Source organism: Catharus ustulatus, unplaced genomic scaffold, assembly GCF_009819885.2.
Source record: "Catharus ustulatus isolate bCatUst1 unplaced genomic scaffold, bCatUst1.pri.v2 scaffold_104_arrow_ctg1, whole genome shotgun sequence".
Lineage (NCBI taxonomy): Eukaryota > Metazoa > Chordata > Aves > Passeriformes > Turdidae > Catharus > Catharus ustulatus.
Window position 1 is genome coordinate 14,960 of NW_024879451.1, and position 17,783 is coordinate 32,742.

The following is a 17,783-nucleotide window of genomic DNA, read 5'->3' on the forward strand; positions in this document are numbered from 1 at the left end:
TACTGTATGTGTACTGCATTTATCCTTTCCAAGGGAACACACAGCAGCAAGTACAATTTGAGCCAGTCAATGGCTCAGAAAGCAAGCAGGAAACAAAATAAAGAGAAGTTTCCATCAGGGTCCAAATTGTCTGAACACCTCGCTCTGCGTGTAATCAGTATTAGAAGCTTTATGCTTAAGATAGAGAAAGGATTGTAAACCCTCCCAATCCCTTCAGCCTTCCCATCACAGTGTTCTACCTGCACTCTGCATATCTGTATATTCTCCTCATGAGCCAGACCACAGTTGTGCAGATTGCCCTGGACTCTGGGACACCTCATTTTGTGTCTGTTTATCTTGACTTTGCCTGTTTAATCTCCTGCTTCTTCTCTTCATATATTCTGTGCAGAATCGACTTGAAAAAGGGAAGATGAAATGAAATGTACTGAGCAACCTAACAAGGAGGAGACAAGAAAGGCACTACCACCTCTGGGCATTGAAAAAAGTTCCATGAACTCTAAGAAGTGAGGATATATGTACATCACTCTGATCTTTTCCACGTCTCCATCCATGAGAAAGAACTTGGCAATCTTCTCACAGGGCTCCTGCAGCAGCCTGTGCAGCAAGAGAACATCTCCACTCCTCAGCTGCTTCTTTTCTGCAATTTATAAGCAATGTCACAGAACATAAAACACCCCACAGAGGCTCTGTCTACCACCTGCAGTCCTGAGCCTTTTTTCCTGGCACACATCCCACACTGACTCAAGTGTGATCACCAGATACCTTACAGGTCCCTAATATTGTGCCATTTCAAGTACCTTCTCCTCAGTTCTCTCCTATTCTAGCACATGTTCCCATTAATAAAGATCAAATCTCCCTTTTCTTGTAAAAGGAAGAGTAATCTGCTATTGAAGTAAACTTCTTCAACTGAACAATGAGTACCTTGAGCTCAGCATATGCAATCCAAAGCTGTCAGCTGAAAGGGCCCACAAAAAATTAGAGCTTTTCCTCTCCAGAGGAGACATCTCTGAAGGGTCCCTTACAGGCCCAAATGCCACATCCCACACATAGTGCCCAAACAAGACAGAAGTCTGGAATGAGTCCTGTTACTCCAAGGGACACATTCCACACACACACAGAATGATTAGAGATTAAGTGATCAGGCAGCAGTGGCTGCCTTACCTCCAGATACATGGATAACAAAGTGCAAATTCCTTCAACTAACGGAGGTTTCTCAGCTAATCCTAATACCTCCTGCTGTTTTATTAGCATCTGTAACAGGTGAAGACAGCATGAGCAAAAACCCAAACATACCAAACCAAAAGCAAATAAACAAAAAAACCCCAGTGAAAATAGTTTTCTTAAAAGGCACATCCTGTTTTCCAGCATATATGCATAAAACCCCACTAACCTGGGGTTTATATGAACCATTCTGAGCAAACGCTCACCAGGTCGTGCTTGAAAGGCTGCATCACACATGCAATTTAGCACCAACACTTCGTTTTCCTTTGAAGATAGGTAGTAATAGAGGAAAAAATTTGGTAGCTAATGTGGAATTATTTTCATCTTAAAGTTCACCAAACTAAACACAAAAGCTACTTTCAAGACCTTTTAAAAGTCTTGGAAACCTTAGGGTTCCTGACAGCAAGAAGAAGGAGCCTCAAATAATAGACACAAAATGGCAAAGGCAAAATTCTGAAGGCTGTTGGGCAGGAATCAACAAAAGACACAAAAGGAAACTTGCAAAACAAAACTAAGGAGAAATACAGAAGTTTTAGAAATTGGGTGCTTGCTCTTGTAATTTTAGGGGGCCATCTAGAGTTCAGTACCTGTTATTTGAAGTATCTCCTGTGTTAAATAGAGTAAGAATTCCTACATCTCATTTAATAGAATTTTAAAATTAAGTAAGCAGTTCTTCAGGATTAACCATTTCCCTTCTTATTAACTAGTTTTATGCTTTGAGTTCTCATACTTTAGCTGAAATCATCATTTAATTCTCATAGCTGAAACATCTGGCACACCTGGTTTAAAAAGAAAAGTTGTATTTATGTTCTTAAAAGGGCATGAAAGGAAAAAACAGAGTTACAAAGCTAAGTTTGCCATGTAAGTACTCTACACATCAAGAGTGTACAAAGATACTCTTCTGCCACGGAAACTTGTGCTAATGCAGCAGCCAAGCACTACATATTCCAGAATTAGAAATGTCTGTTCTACAAGCAATGCCTTGGAAGTTCTCACGGGAATTCCTCTTGAGAGGAGCAATTGAACACAATAGAATTCAGTAAACAGAAGGTTAATGATTTTCCTAGCTTTGACCTCACAACACCCGTACTGTTTCATTTTCAGACGTGCTGAAGGTCTTCCCTCTGGCAGTCAGAACAAGGCCAACTCCCACTAGAACCCACCTGCGAGAAGTTCACCTGCTCTTCTCAGGAACATGGCACTACTTTCCCAGCCCAGTGCCCAGCAGGAGCTCCATGGGGTTCCCACCTCCAAGCCCAAGAAGGCCTGCACACTGTTGGTCCTATCCAGACAGTCCAAGCAGTTGGTCCTGACAGTGCCGCTCTGGGACCTGTGCCGGGGACAACAGCAGAGAGAATACAACTGACATGACCTGTTCAACACATCTCCTCAATGTGGACAGGGAGATCTGAGCCAGGGTAGTAAATCAGGGCATTGGCAGTGGGACCTCCCTGCCCCACCAGGCCATTTGTAAACGTGGCAGCAACGGAGGCTGAGTTTCAAGCACTGAGCACAGCTCAGGCATTTTCTGCAAATAACATCAGCCCTTCTGCTTCAGCTTCTCCCAATCCTCCTTGCTTGCTTGCTGAAAGTGTTATGCAAGATTAAGGTTTCTTTTCAAACAATTCAACTAACATACTTCCAAAGAACCTCAGAGAGAAATAACTCTTAGTTACAACAACAACCACAAAAAGAAAATTAAAGAAAAAGTACAGTAAATTCACGAATACAAGCCGCACTGAGTATAAGCCGCATCTCTAGGTGTTGGCAAATATTTCGTTTTTTGTCCATAAATAAGCCGCACCTGAATGTAAGCCGCTCTGTCGTTCGCAGCGAGGACCCGCGTGCAACAACGTTGCCAAATAGTAACAGAATGGTGGCAGGGCGGGGTTTACTGGCTCAGCTCGGGCTGGGCAGGCTCAGCCCGCTTGGGGCTGCCGACAGGGCCAGGTGGCCCAGCTCGGCGCTGCCGCTCGGCGGGGCCACTGGGGGCCAGCCGCCGCTGCCACTGGGCTCGGTCACCACGGCCCGGAGCTGCCCTGTGGTGGCAGGCAGGGACGGAGCCCCCCCCGCTCCCGCAGCGGCGGGTAGGGACGGAGCCCCCCGCCGCCTCCCCAAGCCGCGGCAGTGGCGGCCCGGGTCCCCCCCTCTCCTCCCCGGGCCGCCGCAATGGCGGCGCGGGGCCCCCCCGTCTCTCCCCCGGGCTGCGGCAGAGGAGGGAAGGAGGGAACTCTCCCGCCTCTCTCCCCACCCCCCGTGCTGCCTGCAGGCAGCCAGGCTCCACCCGCGGTGCAACAGAGTAGCAATTTGTAACAATCACAAAATGCCGACTTTGCAGCAGCTCGGCTCGGCACTCTGGTTGGCGCTTCTGAGGTTGTAAATGTCAGAAAATTATTCACATATTAGCCGCTCCTGAGTATTGGCTGCATTTCCGGTTTAGGAGCAAAATCTTAGTCAAATTGGTGTGGCTTGTATTCGTGAAATTACTGTACTGAGACAGTTCTCGAGTTTTATTTAAAACTAAAATAACAAGAATTTGTGATGCAGCTAATGCCAATTCCAATGCCCCATTTTGCTCATAAAACTTAAAAACCAGCCTCTCTCCCTCAGCTCAAGGGATGTTCAAGGCCCTCAGGCACTCAGAACTGCCCCACTTCCTTTGGGAGAAGCCCAGTAACTCCTGCTAGAAAGCTCTCCAAAGGATCACGTTAAGCAACATCCACGTGCTCCCTGCTCAGCTAGGAGTACAAAATGCTAATGCCTCACCCAAGGACACACACATATCCCTTATTTCTGTCATTCCCACTATACTCTGTGTCCAAAGTCAGTATGGTTGCACCACCCTTATTTGGAGACCTAACCATAAACTGCAGCAAGTTCTGAAGAACTTTCTTCAAGACTTTTTTTTTGTATTACTACCTCTGCATTTGATTTGAAATACAAAGCAAAAAACCTGACATTTCCCAAAGGAGATGGTCCATGAACTCACAAGCATTGTCACTGTATCTGTCATTAGCACAAGTCTTTGAGCTGCCACAAGCCACAACTTTTGTTTTGCTTCCAGGCTGTTGTATTTTGATTTGTGATGGCATTATTTGAATCCCCCAATAAAACAATATTTTAAAAGCCTCTTTTAAAACTTTTTGGAGCTCATTCCCTCATCACTCAGCAACTCTTTCTCAGGGAGAACCTCACTCAGCACTTTGCTCTGCATTAGTTAAAAGGAGGAAGGGTGGGGAAGGCAGAAGAGAAGGGATGTTGCCTACTTCTATCCCTGCTTCTCTTGTCCTGCTGAGATAAGCACAGCCTTTGCTCCAGGGATCAGGAAAAAGTACAGAGCAGAGCAGGAAACACATCACAATCCTGCTTTGAGAGAAAGGCATCTCTTCTGTGGGGGATCCAGTGCAGTCAGAAACACTGCCCTCAACACCAACATTTACAGCTCACAGAAAATGGTGCATTCCACCACTGAGGGAAATCCTCAACATGTTCTACAGGAAGATGGAAAAACACTCATTAATTCCATGTGACTGACCGCTAGAAAAAAGATTATCAACCATTTTCACTAAATCCTGAGGTCAAAGGCCTGAAATTATTTCTTGCCTCTTGACTGTCTCACAGAGACCTTTGTTAGATATTTGTAGAGCCTACACAGAATGAGACAAGACCTTACCAGGGTAAAATTTGTGACTCATATTTCAGCTGTTAAGCATCTCCCAGGACACACTAAAGCCACAGCAATAGAGGTAAAATTGTCTCTCTTCTTGCTGAGGGCTGAAACACATCCCAGCACCACAATTCAATCTGAGGAAATATACAGAAGTTATACACACAAACCTTTTCACTTCCTTTGCATCAAAATAAAAAAATCCACACTCTAAGAATTTCTGGACTTGAGGTTTAAGTACATTGTGTAGTTTTCCTGCCTTCCCACCTTTAACCATCTGATGACAGTCGAAGTTCACCGTTTTGATATCAGTTGAATGTTCAGATGCTTTCAAATGACTCTGGTATTGTGAACAGAAAAAAAAAAAAAAAAAAAAAAAAAAAAGTATACACATACCAATACCTGAACATACACAAGCAGGAGCTGAACAAGAGATTACAGATATTCTAAGAGTTGTTTTGTTAGCTTTCTTTTAGGTAAAATGAAACAACTTTTATCACCATTGAAACAAACCACTCACAACTGATTAATATTTAATGTGTATTTTTGTTTGCCTTGTCACAAAGTCAGGTTTTTCCCTTGCTACCCCAGAGGTCACCAAGGCAGCCCATGGGCTCTTCTGCTGTTCAAATACTTTCACTTGCAAAAGGTTGTTTCAGTAAAACCCCTTGTCACCAAGAGTCACTGACATGCTGGTCAGCAATGGGGACTCAGTAATCACTTCACGAGCTGCTACTGACAAAAAGCCCACCAAAACGAGTTAGGTTGCTGTGAAGAGTGGCTTGAGGAAAACTTGCCCTGATCTTCCCTGAAGAAGCCCTAAGTGCCCACAGGACGTTTTCTGGCAAAGCCCTGGGTATCGAGGCACGTCTGGGAACGCTCCTCTCTCCCACCATGAGGGCTGGATGCAGCAAATATCCCAGTGAATGCCCCAAGCCATTCAATCACGACAATACAGGGGGAAAGGGAGGGGAAAATAACACATGGCTATTGACATGTTCTCTGGCTTCAGACAGAACTCCTCAAATGGTCAGTATTTATGAACTGCAATGCAAGGTTTTCTTTTAAACCAATCAGTGGGAATTAATGAGTGACCACTTAATAGTTAACATCTCCTGAACAAACATCTCCTGTTCATCATGAAGCAGCTCCACATTTCATAAATTGTACTTTAAAAAAAAGGGATGTATCCATTAATTACAAAAGAAATAGCCTTAAAGGAAACCTTGCAGCATTAAATACAGTACAGTATCATGTATATATTTCATCAGTTTCACAGCGTAAGAAAGGCTTAGGTTTTCAATAAGTAACTACTTACACTGGTAAGCATGAAATAGGAAAATCACTTAAAATCCTCAATGTTGTCTACACTGCTGTTATAGTTTTCCAGTACAGTAACCAATCTGAACAGAATCAAACAGGAATTACGTGGAGAGCTTTTAGCAATTCATTTCAAATCATGCATCTTAAGCAGTGCTGTTACGATAAATCCAGTTTTAGCTCCCAGAGCACAGCATAGCTGGGGCTTTGGTTGACAAAGGCTATGTGAAAGCAAACAAGCAAACTCCAAGGGTATGAACAGTGAAAGAACTGCCATACTCACCTGGAAATCTTTGCTGAGCATGTGTTCTCCTTTTGCCCCAAGTGAATTTACAATCATTTGCTTGTCATATAAATTTTTAAGAGCTTGGAATTGCCTGTTAACAGAAGAGAAATTCCACAGTCATCTTCTGGCACACAGAAAATTAACAGCAGCACCTGCAACACTGAGAAGATGCAGAGTATTCCATGCAAATGTTATTCAAACTTTCCAAGAAAGTGTTGAAAGGCATAAGCAATCCCCAAGGAGTTGTCAGCATTGCTGAATCTCACATTTGCACAGACAAAGCCTCCCATTGGGAATAATGCATCCCATCTCTGTGATGCAGCAGAAGTTATCAGAGGTTTTCAGTGCATTAGCAAAAACTTTAGATGATTTTTACCTGTCAAAAGCTGCTGCATTTGCCTCAAAACCGCTTGACATCCTGACATGATGGGATCCCACCTGTGACACCAAGATTACATTAAATTGTCTTGCTTTGAGTAAAACGCATGTGAACGTTTCAGCAGTTATACTGAAAAATGCTGGTATGTCTAAAGAAACTAGAGTGCCTGTAAAGCACAAACTTTTCTTAACCTTTCCTGCAAAAAATGCATCACAGTATTAGTTGCTGAATCAGTCCCTATTTCAAGAAAGTGGTGATGAAATTCTATTACAGTAACTCTTGGTTCTTACTGACTTCTTGAAAAGACTTCTCCTCAACAACAATTCAGAAGAAAACAGTCTGTTTGGATGCCCTTAGACAACCCATTTAAAAGAGGAAAAAGTCAGAACTTCAAAGAGAAGACATGGAAAAAGAATGGACGCTCAAGTCGTGTGCAAAGCAAGTTTTATACTTGAGAGGAGCAGGCTTGGTGAGTCACAGCAACACAAACGTGCTCCCAAAGGATCGCCTCATCCTCACAGGCAACTGTGAATCAGAGCCCAAAGGCTAGTAGATGATGTTTAAAAGGACAGGAATAAGAATTATCTGTATCATTCAATCTATCTCCTGCTTACCTGCAGTTCTGGCTGCCCCCAAAATAACGGAGCAGATCCTCGAATCTGTATGAAAGATGACACAGAGTCATCCAAATGTATCACCTAAATTTTAAACCACTAGATTCTAAACAAATCAGTGTCTGGAGTTAACCCAATACCAGGACCGCGCTGACCAGAGAGGTGTTAAATGCTCCAAGGAAAGCAAAGTATCGCTCAGGTGTTTCAGTCACAGCAACATGACTTCATTCACACCCAGCACCTCCAGCAGAAGCGTGGCCTGGCTGCTCCCACGTTCTGACTGAACAGTTCCACAACCACCACCACCTCTGAACTATCCCTTTGACCCTGTTGCTCCTTGCTCCTCTCTGCCCTGGTTGCCTGGAACAGGGCATGGCACACACTGAACATCACCCAGCACCCAAACTGTGCAGCATTTCCTGGCCAGGCTGAACTGAAGCATCTGGATTATCTGGTGGTGCCTCACCAGGGCATGGGCAGGAAGGTTAACGCAGTTATCCTGCCCTCAGCAAAATGACACACATGTTTCCTTTGAGATGATACCTAAAGGATCAGGAGGCTTCCATTCCTTTCTCTTAGCCCATTTGAACCCCAAATTTCTATAGACTGATATTCCAGGAGGAGCAGTTCACGGAGGCTTTCAGAACTGAACCACATCCATGAGTTATAATGCTAAAATGTATTTTACTAGGCTGTGCATCTATTATCCACTCTACATACAGGTAAGAACTATGATCAGGTATAAGGTTAAACACATCACTTCATCTGCAGTATTTATTAAAATATTTGGAACAATCTCTAAGTTTTGAGGTCAATATTGTCAGTTTTTGTCATCTAAAAAGTGGCAGCACCGTCATCAAAACCCAGAAGTTTTCGACAGTTTAAAGTGATGCTGTTCTGGATTTAATATACAGTAATTTCACAACCATAAGGTGCACCGGACTATAAGGCGCACCACCCAGGAGTCAGCAAATTTCACAACTTTGTAGATCATATAAGGTGCACTGGACTATAAGGCGCACTTTATTTTTGCAATGAGGAGCCGCGTGGCTCGCAACAAAGTAACGAATTACTGGCAGGTGCTCAATTTGCAAACATTTTTCAAAGATCGGTGTAGCCTTTAAACGCAGCCCTAGGCGCCCTCCCCATGCAGCGGGCCCCGGCACTTCTGCCCTCCCCTGGTGCCAGCTGGCACGGCTCCCGGCTCCCACCGCGCAGCCGTGCTGCGTCCCGGCTTCCCCCGAGCCGGCGGCAGCAGCACTTCTCAGTGCTTTCCTGCGGTGGTGGCGGCGCTTCTCCCTGCTTCCCCGCGGCCCCGCTGCTTCTCCCCACTTCCCTGTGGTGATAGCTGCACCGCTTCTCTCCACTTCCGCGTGGCTGCGCCACCGCTGCGTCTTTGCCGCAGCTGCAGGGGTTGCACCACCGCCACCACTTTCCCACAGCCGTCTGGGCTACGCTGCCGCGGCACTTTCCCCCAGCCACCCGGGCCGCGCCGCCACTGCTCTGATGCCACCACCAGACGGGCTCTGCTTGGGGTTGTTGCAGACTCGCACTTTTCGTTCCCCCCACCCCTGCGCCCGGGGTGGCGCCGCCCGGCTTCTTGTTCCTCCCGCGCCCGGGCTGGGGCCGGTGGCAGCTCCCTCCCTCCCCTCGCGGCTCCTGCCAGCCATGGTTGCCCGCTCCCGCTCCTCCTCACGACTCGGCGCTCCAACGGCACTGCCCCCCCATTGCCTCTCACACTTCCGGTTTGGCAAATTTCGCAACTTTGTCCATTATATAAGGCGCATCGGACTATAAGGTGCACTTTCGTGTTCGGGGGAAAAATTCAGTCAAAAGGGTGCGCCTTATAGTCATGAAATTACTGTATAAGGCACTCTGGATTATAAGGTGCTCTTCCAGTTTTGATCAAAGTTTTAGTCCAAAGGGTGTGCCTTATGGTCGTCAAATTGCGGTAAATCCCTCCCTCTAAATTAGTAGAATTTTGGAATTAAGAGGCTCTCAGGCCAGGATATGGGGATCGGAATAGTAGTTCCTCGCTTACATATATATATATATATATACTCACTTATATATAAAAATTATTTATATACATGCATATATAGATGTACGTATATATATATATAAATATATGTGTGTATATATAGCTAAAGCAAGGCAAATGAAGCGTCAACTGCTGTGGCATTTACAACAAACACAACAGGAACCCAGAGCCAAAAGGTACCAACCCCCCCTCCCTGAGCTGGTTCTGATCTCCTGGGGTTCTCCCCACACCCCCCCTCTGAGAGAAAACTCCCCAAAAATCAGGGGGGTTCCCCTCCCCCATGCCCAGGACCATCAGTGCTCCTCAGCATGTCAGTGGGAAAAAATTCCACAGAAGAAACCAAAAAAGACCCCAAAGTGCTCCCTGAATGACCAGGAGTGACCACTGCACAACCAGTAATCACCCTAAATGACCCTAAAGTGCTCCCTGAGTGACCAGGAGTGACCACAAATGGCCACAACCACAACCTGCCTCCAAAATGACTCAAAATCGACCCAAAGAGCCAAAAAAATGCCCCAAAATGGCCCAAAGTGACCGCTGAGTGACCGCTGAGTGACCCTTAGTGACCACAAGTGACCCCTAAGTGACCCACGAGTGACTCTGAGTGACCACAGCCCTAAACTGCCTCCAAATTGACCCCAAAAGCCCCGGAAATGCCCCAAAATGGCCCACAGTGACCCTTGAGTGACCTCTGAGTGACTCTGAGTGACCACAAGTGACCCCTGAGTGACCCTGAGTGACCTCTGAGTGGCTCTGAGTGACCACAGGTGACCACTGAATGACCAATAGTGACCCTAAATTATCCCAAACTTCCCCATAGAGACCAAGAGTGACCACAAAGACCCCAAAACGCCCCAAAAATGCCCCAAAATTTAGCCAAAAAGCCCTAAAAATGCTCCAAAATGGCCCATACTGACTGTTGAGTGACCTCTGAGTGACCCCTGAGTGACCCCGAGTGACCTCAAGTGACGACTGAGGAACCCCCGTGTGACCCCAGGTGACCCCTGAGTGACCCCTGAGTGACCGCTGATCTTCGGCTTCCAGCAGCAGCTGCTGCTCCCGCAGGGTCACCTTGGGCAGCTCCACCTGCAAGAAAAAACAGACAAAATTCACCCAAAATTATCTCAAAAGTATCCCAAAATTACCCCAAAATTCACCTACAGTAATTTCACGAATACAAGCCGCACCAATTTGACCAAAAGTTTGGTGGAAACCCGGAAGTGCGGCTAATATTCGAGGGCGGCTAATACATGGACAAAATTCTAAAAGCTGCCAACACGGAAGTGAGAGCCCGCGGCAGCCCCAAGCCAAGCTGGAGCCCGGCCGGCCCCGGCTGAGGTGGAAAAGCCTGGCAGAGGCGGGGCCAGCAGTGTGGGGGGCGGGCGGCAGAGCCTGAGCCAGCAGGGCGGGGCAGGGGGGGGCGGCAGAGCCCGGGCCAGCAGGGCGGGGGAGCCCGGGAGAACTGGGGCTAGCAATGCAGGGGAGCATGGCAGAAGCAGGAAGCCGGGCGGGTGGGGCTGCCTGGCAGCGGGGGAAGCCCAGCAGAATCGGGGCCAGCAGCGTGGGGGTGCCCGGTGGTGCGGGGGCCTACAGTGCTGGCCAGGGCGAGGAAACGCGGCGGTGGTGCAGACGGGAGGGGGAGGCCGGCGAGCCTAGCGGCGGCGGCGGCGGCCAGCCCGCCGGCAGGGCGAGTAAACGCAGCAGCAGGGCGGCCGGTGTGCCTCGCAGCGGCGGCGGGGGCCGGCCCGCCGGCAGGGCGAGTAAACGCAGCAGCAGGGCGGCCGGCGTGCCTCGCAGCGGCGGCGGGGGCCGGCCCGCCGGCAGGGCGAGTAAACGCGGCAGCAGGGCGGCCGGCGTGCCTCGCAGCGGCGGCGGGGGCCGGCCCGCCGGCAGGGCAAGTAAACGCGGCAGCAGGGCGGCCGGCGTGCCTCGCAGCGGCGGCAGCGGCTGGCCCGCCGGCAGGACGAGCAAACGCGGCAGCGAGGCGGTGCTGACGGGAGAGGGGGGCCAGTGAGCCCGGTGGCGGCTGCAGCACCACCCGGCCGGCCCCGTTGGCAACCATGAGCAGGCCGAGCCTTCCTGGCCCCGCCCCGAGCCAGTAAATCCCGCTATGCCGCGATCCTGTTACTAATTGGCCAATTTGTGAAAGCTGCGCACGGATTCTCGCTATGAACGAAAGTGCGGCTAATATTCGGGGTGCGGCTTATCTATTGACAAAGACAGCAACATTGTCGAGGCACCGGGGGTGCGGCTTATAGTCCGTGCGGCTTGTATTCGTGAAACTACTGTAAATTCACCCAAATTCACCCAAAATTCACCCAAAAAAACCCGAAACTGTCCTAAAATTCACCCAAAATTACCCCAAATGATCCCCAAATAATCCCAAAATTCACCCAAAATTACCCCAAATGATCCCCAAATAATCCCAAAATTCACCCAAAATTACCCCAAATTATCCCAAGATTACCGCAAAATTCCCCACTAAAATCCCCATTTTTCACCCCAAAAGCCCCGGACTTTTTCCCGAAATCCCGTTTTTTCACCCCACATCCCCTCCCCACACCTGGTCGGGTTGCTCTCCTGCCAGGGCTCTCTCAGTCGCGATTTCTGTCACAATGTCTGTCGCGATTCCCACAGCAGCCGCAGCTGCCCGCCAGGGGGCACCAGAGCCCGGGGCGGGTGGGGCCCAGTGGCGAGGGCGCCCCCTGGCGGCACTGAGAGGAGGGAGCCGCAGGTCCTGCCGGGGACCGGCCATGGCTGAAACCAGTATGGACCAGTATAAAGCAGAATGGACCATTGGGGACCAGTATGGACCTGTAGGGACCAGTATAAATCAGTATGGACCAGTATAAACCAGTGTGGACCTATAGGGACCTGTATAAATCGGTATGGACCAGTATAAACCAGTACAGACCTGTAGGGACCAGTATAAATTGGTATGGACCAGTATAAACTAGTACGGACCTGTATGGACCTATAGGGACCAGTATAAATCAGTGCAGACCAGTATAAACCAGTGTGGACCTGTATGGACCTGTAGAGAAAAGTATGTACCAGTAAATGCTCCCAGTGCTCCCAGTTCACCTCTCAAAGCTCTCAGTTTGCCCAGTAACCACTCCCAGTGCTCCCAGTGTCACCAGTTCACCCTCCCAGCGCTCCCAGAACACCCCAAAAATGGAATCGGATTTGGGTGCGGAGCCCCCTCCCCAGTAAAACAGGATGAGACCCCAGTGAAGGAGATTTGACCCCAGAATTGCCCCCGGTTTGGGTTTGGGGGTGCTGGGTTGGTTTTTCCTTTTTCCTCTCTGGAATTTTCCCCATTGCCATCTGGAGAGGGCACAAAGTGGCTGCACCATGGACTGGGTGAAAATTCCCACAGCGGATGGGGGAGAGGGAAGGGGGTGTAGTTGGGTTGGGGGCAGGGGGATGACAATCCGTGGGAGCCAAAAAGCCAAAAGAGAAGAAGGGAGGGAGGCTCTGGAGCTCGCGCTACTGCTGTCCTTCCTCCCCTGCCCCCCAGCACCGGGAGCCGCGATCCTGGGCTGTGGGACCCCAAACCCTTCTGGGACCCAAAAACCTGCTGGGACCCCAAACCCTGCCAGGACCCCAAACCCTGCTGGGACCCCAAACCCCAGCTCGGGCTCTCTGGGACCCCAAACCCTCCTGGGACCCCAAACCTGCTGGGACCCCAAAGCCTGCTGGGACCCCAAACCCCAGTTAGGGTTGTGTGGGGCACCAAACCCCGGCTCGATCTCACTCTGCTTCCATCCTGCCGGCTCCTGCCAACTTCCTAGATGATGTGCCCTGAACGTCACCAGGACCTGTCTGAGAGTTCCGCCCCTCGGCACCGCTGGCATCCCAACAGTTTCGGGGTCACTCAGCCCCAATTTCGGGTTCTCTCCCGCCCATTTTGGCCTCTCTCCCCCCAATTTTGGGGTCTCTCCCCAATTTTGGGGTCTCTCCCCCCAATCTCCCCCCCGTTGTCCCCCAGGCTTGGCAGTCCTTGCACGTCCAGGCCGTGCTGCTGCTGGGAGAGTCCTTTTGCGGGGCGCAGCTGTTCGATTTCGGGGCACAGGGCACGGCCTGGGGAGTGCAGGGGCTGCTCCCCCAAATGCTGCGGGGTTGCTTGGGCCCCCCACCCGAGCCCAGCTATGCCCTTCACCAAAAACTGAGGGGGTTCTTCCTGGCCAGCGCCCACCTCGGGGGGCGCGTGGGCTGCAGGGAGCTCTTCCAGTGGCTCTACGAGGAGCACTGGCACCCCAAAAACAGAGACAGCACCCCAAAAATGGAACCGGATTGGGGGAACCCCCCAGACAGGGGGTGTGGAGCTCCCTCCTCAATAAAAGAGATTTCAACCCAAAATCAGGCTGGAATTTGGGTTTCGGTCTGGGGGCTCTTCCAGCGGCACTACGAGTAGTATTGGCACCCCAAAAATACAGAGAGCACCCCAGAAATCCCAGAGCACCCCCAGAGCACCCCAAAAACCAAACTGGGATCGAGTGTGGAGCCCCCTCCTCAATAAAGGAGATTTCACCCCAAAATTGTGCTGGAATTTGGGTCTGGTGGATCTTCCAGCGGGTCTACGAGGAGCTCTGGCATCCCAAAAACAGAGAGGGCACCTAGAAATCCCAGTCCCCCAGTTCCTCCTCCCAGTGCCCCCAGTTCGCCCTCCCAGCGCTGCCAGTGCCCCCAGTACCTCCCCAGGGGCTCGCAAGAGCTCCCAAGAGCGGCGCTGTGAGGAGAGGGTGGCACGAGTGGGGACGGGAGTGACGGAGTGGCGGCCCGGTAAAGAGGACGGAAGCAGCGGGGATGAGGGGGAGAATCAGCACGGGAGGAAGAAGCACCGAGGAGGTGGGGAATCAGCATTAAAGAGACTGCACGAAGCAGGATGGGTCGGGAACCAGGACGATAGGGGTGGAACCGGCCCAGCTCGGTCCTCAGATGGTGTGAGAACTGATGAGAAAATTAATTCTGCAGCAGGTTCCAGGAGGGCACAAGTGGTGGGGCTGGTGCGGCTCAGTTTGCTGCAGGGGGAGTAATTTCACGATTATAAGCCGCACCATTTTGACTAAAATTTTGGTCCGAACCCAAAGTGCGGCTTATAATCAGGTGTGACTTATATATGGACAAAGAATGAAAAGTTGCTGTTTTAGTTTGGAGGACAGGTGTCTGCTAAGAAAGGCAGGAGCTTCTCTTTGAAATGGAGAATGTAAACCCCCTCCCTCCAAATTATTACAATTTTGAAATCAAGGGGCTTTCAGGCAAAAATATGGGAATTAGGAATAACAGTTCTTTACTAGAGAAATTAAAATAGAAATACAATACTACAAAGAAACAAACTCCAAGCCCTGACAAAATCAGAGTACAACCTGACACCCCATCAGTCAGGCAGGGTGTTGGTAGCAGTCCCATTAAATGGTGGCTGCAGTCCTTTTTCAGTGACAGATGTGATTCAGTTGAAGCAGTGATTCTGTAGAAGGTGCAGTTTCCTTCTGGAGGTAAAGTGGTGATGTGGAGAAATCCGGTTTTCCTCTGGAGTCCAGTGGAGAAAGGGCTCCCTTAGTGTCCCAAAACCTCTGTTTTTATTTTGGTAAGAAATGTTGGGCTCTTCCCCCTGGCTGGAGCAACTTCCAATGGGATGCAGTAATTTTATCAGTCACACAGTGGGACTCAATGGCCATGAGCAGAAAATAACTCCCTGGAGGAAGGGTGAGTTGTGAACAGATAAAGAACAATGCCCTGCCTGGTTTCATTAGCAGAATGTCTCCCGTGGAGATAAGGATCACTGCCCCTACCCTCAACAGAAGGTGATAGAATAGATACCTTTTATCACATCCTGTATTGTAATGTGCAGCTTATAATCAGGTGCGGCTTATAATTGCAAAATTACTGTACTAAGGCATGACTCACTATGTGGCAGGGGGGGCTCCATGGGCTGATTTATAGCTCACTATGTGGCAGGGGGAATCCCTATGGGCCGAGCAGTGGCTCACTATGTGCCTGTTCACCCTCCCAGCGCTCCCAGTCCCCCCCTTTTGCCCTCCCAGCACTGCCAGTGCCCCCAGTAGCTCCCCAGGGGCTCGCAGGAGCTCCCCGAGTGGCGCTGCGGGACGCAGAGCGCGGGATGAGCCGGGATCGGTGCGGCTCCTCCTGTGGGTAAAGAGTAGCGGAGTTAGTCTGGACAGTGGGGCCGACGCAGGGCTGGGCTCGGGCTTTGCAGAGAGAATCTCTGCAGCCGCTTCAAGAAGCGGCACGGGCGGCTGCTCCGGCTCAGTCTGTGCCAGGGAGTCCCTATGGGCTAGGCAGTGCCTCACTATGTGCCCGTCCGCCCTCCCAGCGCTCCCAATGCCCCCAGTTTGCCCTCCCAGCACTCCCAGTTCCCCCATCCGGCGGTCCCAGAGCACCCCCAAAAACGGAATCGGATTTGGGTGCGGAGCCCCCTCCCCAATAAAACAGGGGTTTGGGGTCCCGGCAGGTTTTTGGGTCCCAGAAGGGTTTGGGGTCCCAGCAGGGTTTGGGGTCCCGGCAGGTTTGGGGTCCCGGCAGGTTTGGGGTCCCACAGCCCAGGATCGCGGCTCCCGGCGCTGGGGGGCAGGGGAGGAAGGACAGCAGTAGCGCGAGCTCCAGAGCCTCCCTCCCTTCTTCTCTTTTGGCTTTTTGGCTCCCACGTATTGTCGTCCCCCTGCCCCCACCCCACCTACACCCCCTTCCCTCTCCCCCATCCGCTGTGGGAACTTTGGTCAGTCCATGGTGCAGCCACTTTGTGCCCTCTCCAGATGGCAATGGGGAAAATTCCAGAGAGGAAAGGGAACAACCACCCCAGCACCCCCAAACCCAAACCGGGGGCAATTCTGGGATCAAATCTCCTTCACTGGGGTCTCATCCTGTTTTATTGGGGAGGGGGCTCCGCACCCAAATCCGATTCCGTTTTTCGGGCGCTCTGGGGGAGCGCTGGGAGGGCGAACTGGGAGGACCAGGAGGTGGTCACTGGGAGCATTGGAAGCACTGGGAGGCGTTACTGGACAAACTCAGAGGGCACAGTGGGCAAACTGGGAGCACTCTGAGGGGCAACTGGGGTGACTGGGAGGACCTGGAGGACCATGAGGGCCTTACTGGGAGCACTCAGAGGCCATTACTGGGCAAACTGGGAGCACCGGGAGGGATACTGGGGTTGCCAGAAGTGCCCAGGAAGGGAACTGGGTGCACTGGGAGGGGTTACTGGGCAAACTCAGAGCGCTGGGAGGGGAACTGGGAACACTGCGAGCACTTACTGGTCCATACTGGTCTATATGGGTCCCTACAGGTCCATACAGGTCCGTACTGGTTTATACTGGTCCGTACTGATTTACACTGGTCCCTACAGGTCCATACTGGGCCCCACTGGTCCTTTCTGGTTTATACTGGTCCGTACTGTTTTCAGCCATCGCCGATCCCTGGTAGGACCCGTGGCTCTCTCCTCTCCTCGCCACTGGGCCCCGCCCGCCCCGGGCTCTGGCGCCCCCTGGAGGGCAGCTGTGGCTGCTGCGGGAATCGCGACAGAAATCACGACTGAGAGAGCCCTGGCAGTAGAGCGGCCCGGCCAGGTGCGGGGAGGGGATGTGGGGCGAAAAAATGGGATTTTGGGAAAAAGTCTGGGGCTTTTGGGGTGAAAAACGGGGATTTTAGCAGGGAATTTTGGGGTAATCTTGGGATAATTTGGGGTAATTTTGGGTGAATATTGGGATAATTTCGGTGAATTTTGGGGATAATTTTGGGTGAATATTGGGATAATTTGGGGGTAATTTGGGTGAATTTTGGGTGAATTTTGAGGTAAATTTGGGGATAATTTGGGGTAATTTTGGGGTTATTTTGGGTGAATTTGGGGTGAATTTTGGGATAATTTTGGGTGAATATTGGGATAATTTGGGGGTAATTTGGGTGAATTTTGGGTGAATTTTGAGGTAAATTTGGGGATAATTTGGGGTAATTTTGGGGTTATTTTGGGTGAATTTGGGGTGAATTTTGGGATAATTTTGGGTGACTTTTGGGTGAATTTTGGGTGAATTTTGGGGTAATTTGGGGTACTTTTGGGTGAGTTTTGGGTGACTTTTGGGAATAATTTGGGGTTATTTTGGGTGAATTTTGGGTGAATTTTAGGTGAATTTGGGTGAATTTTGGGGTAATTTTGGGATAATTTTGGGATAATTTTGGGTGAATTTGGGTGAATTTTGTCTTTTTTTTCTCGCAGGTGGAACTGCCCAAGGTGACCCCGCAGG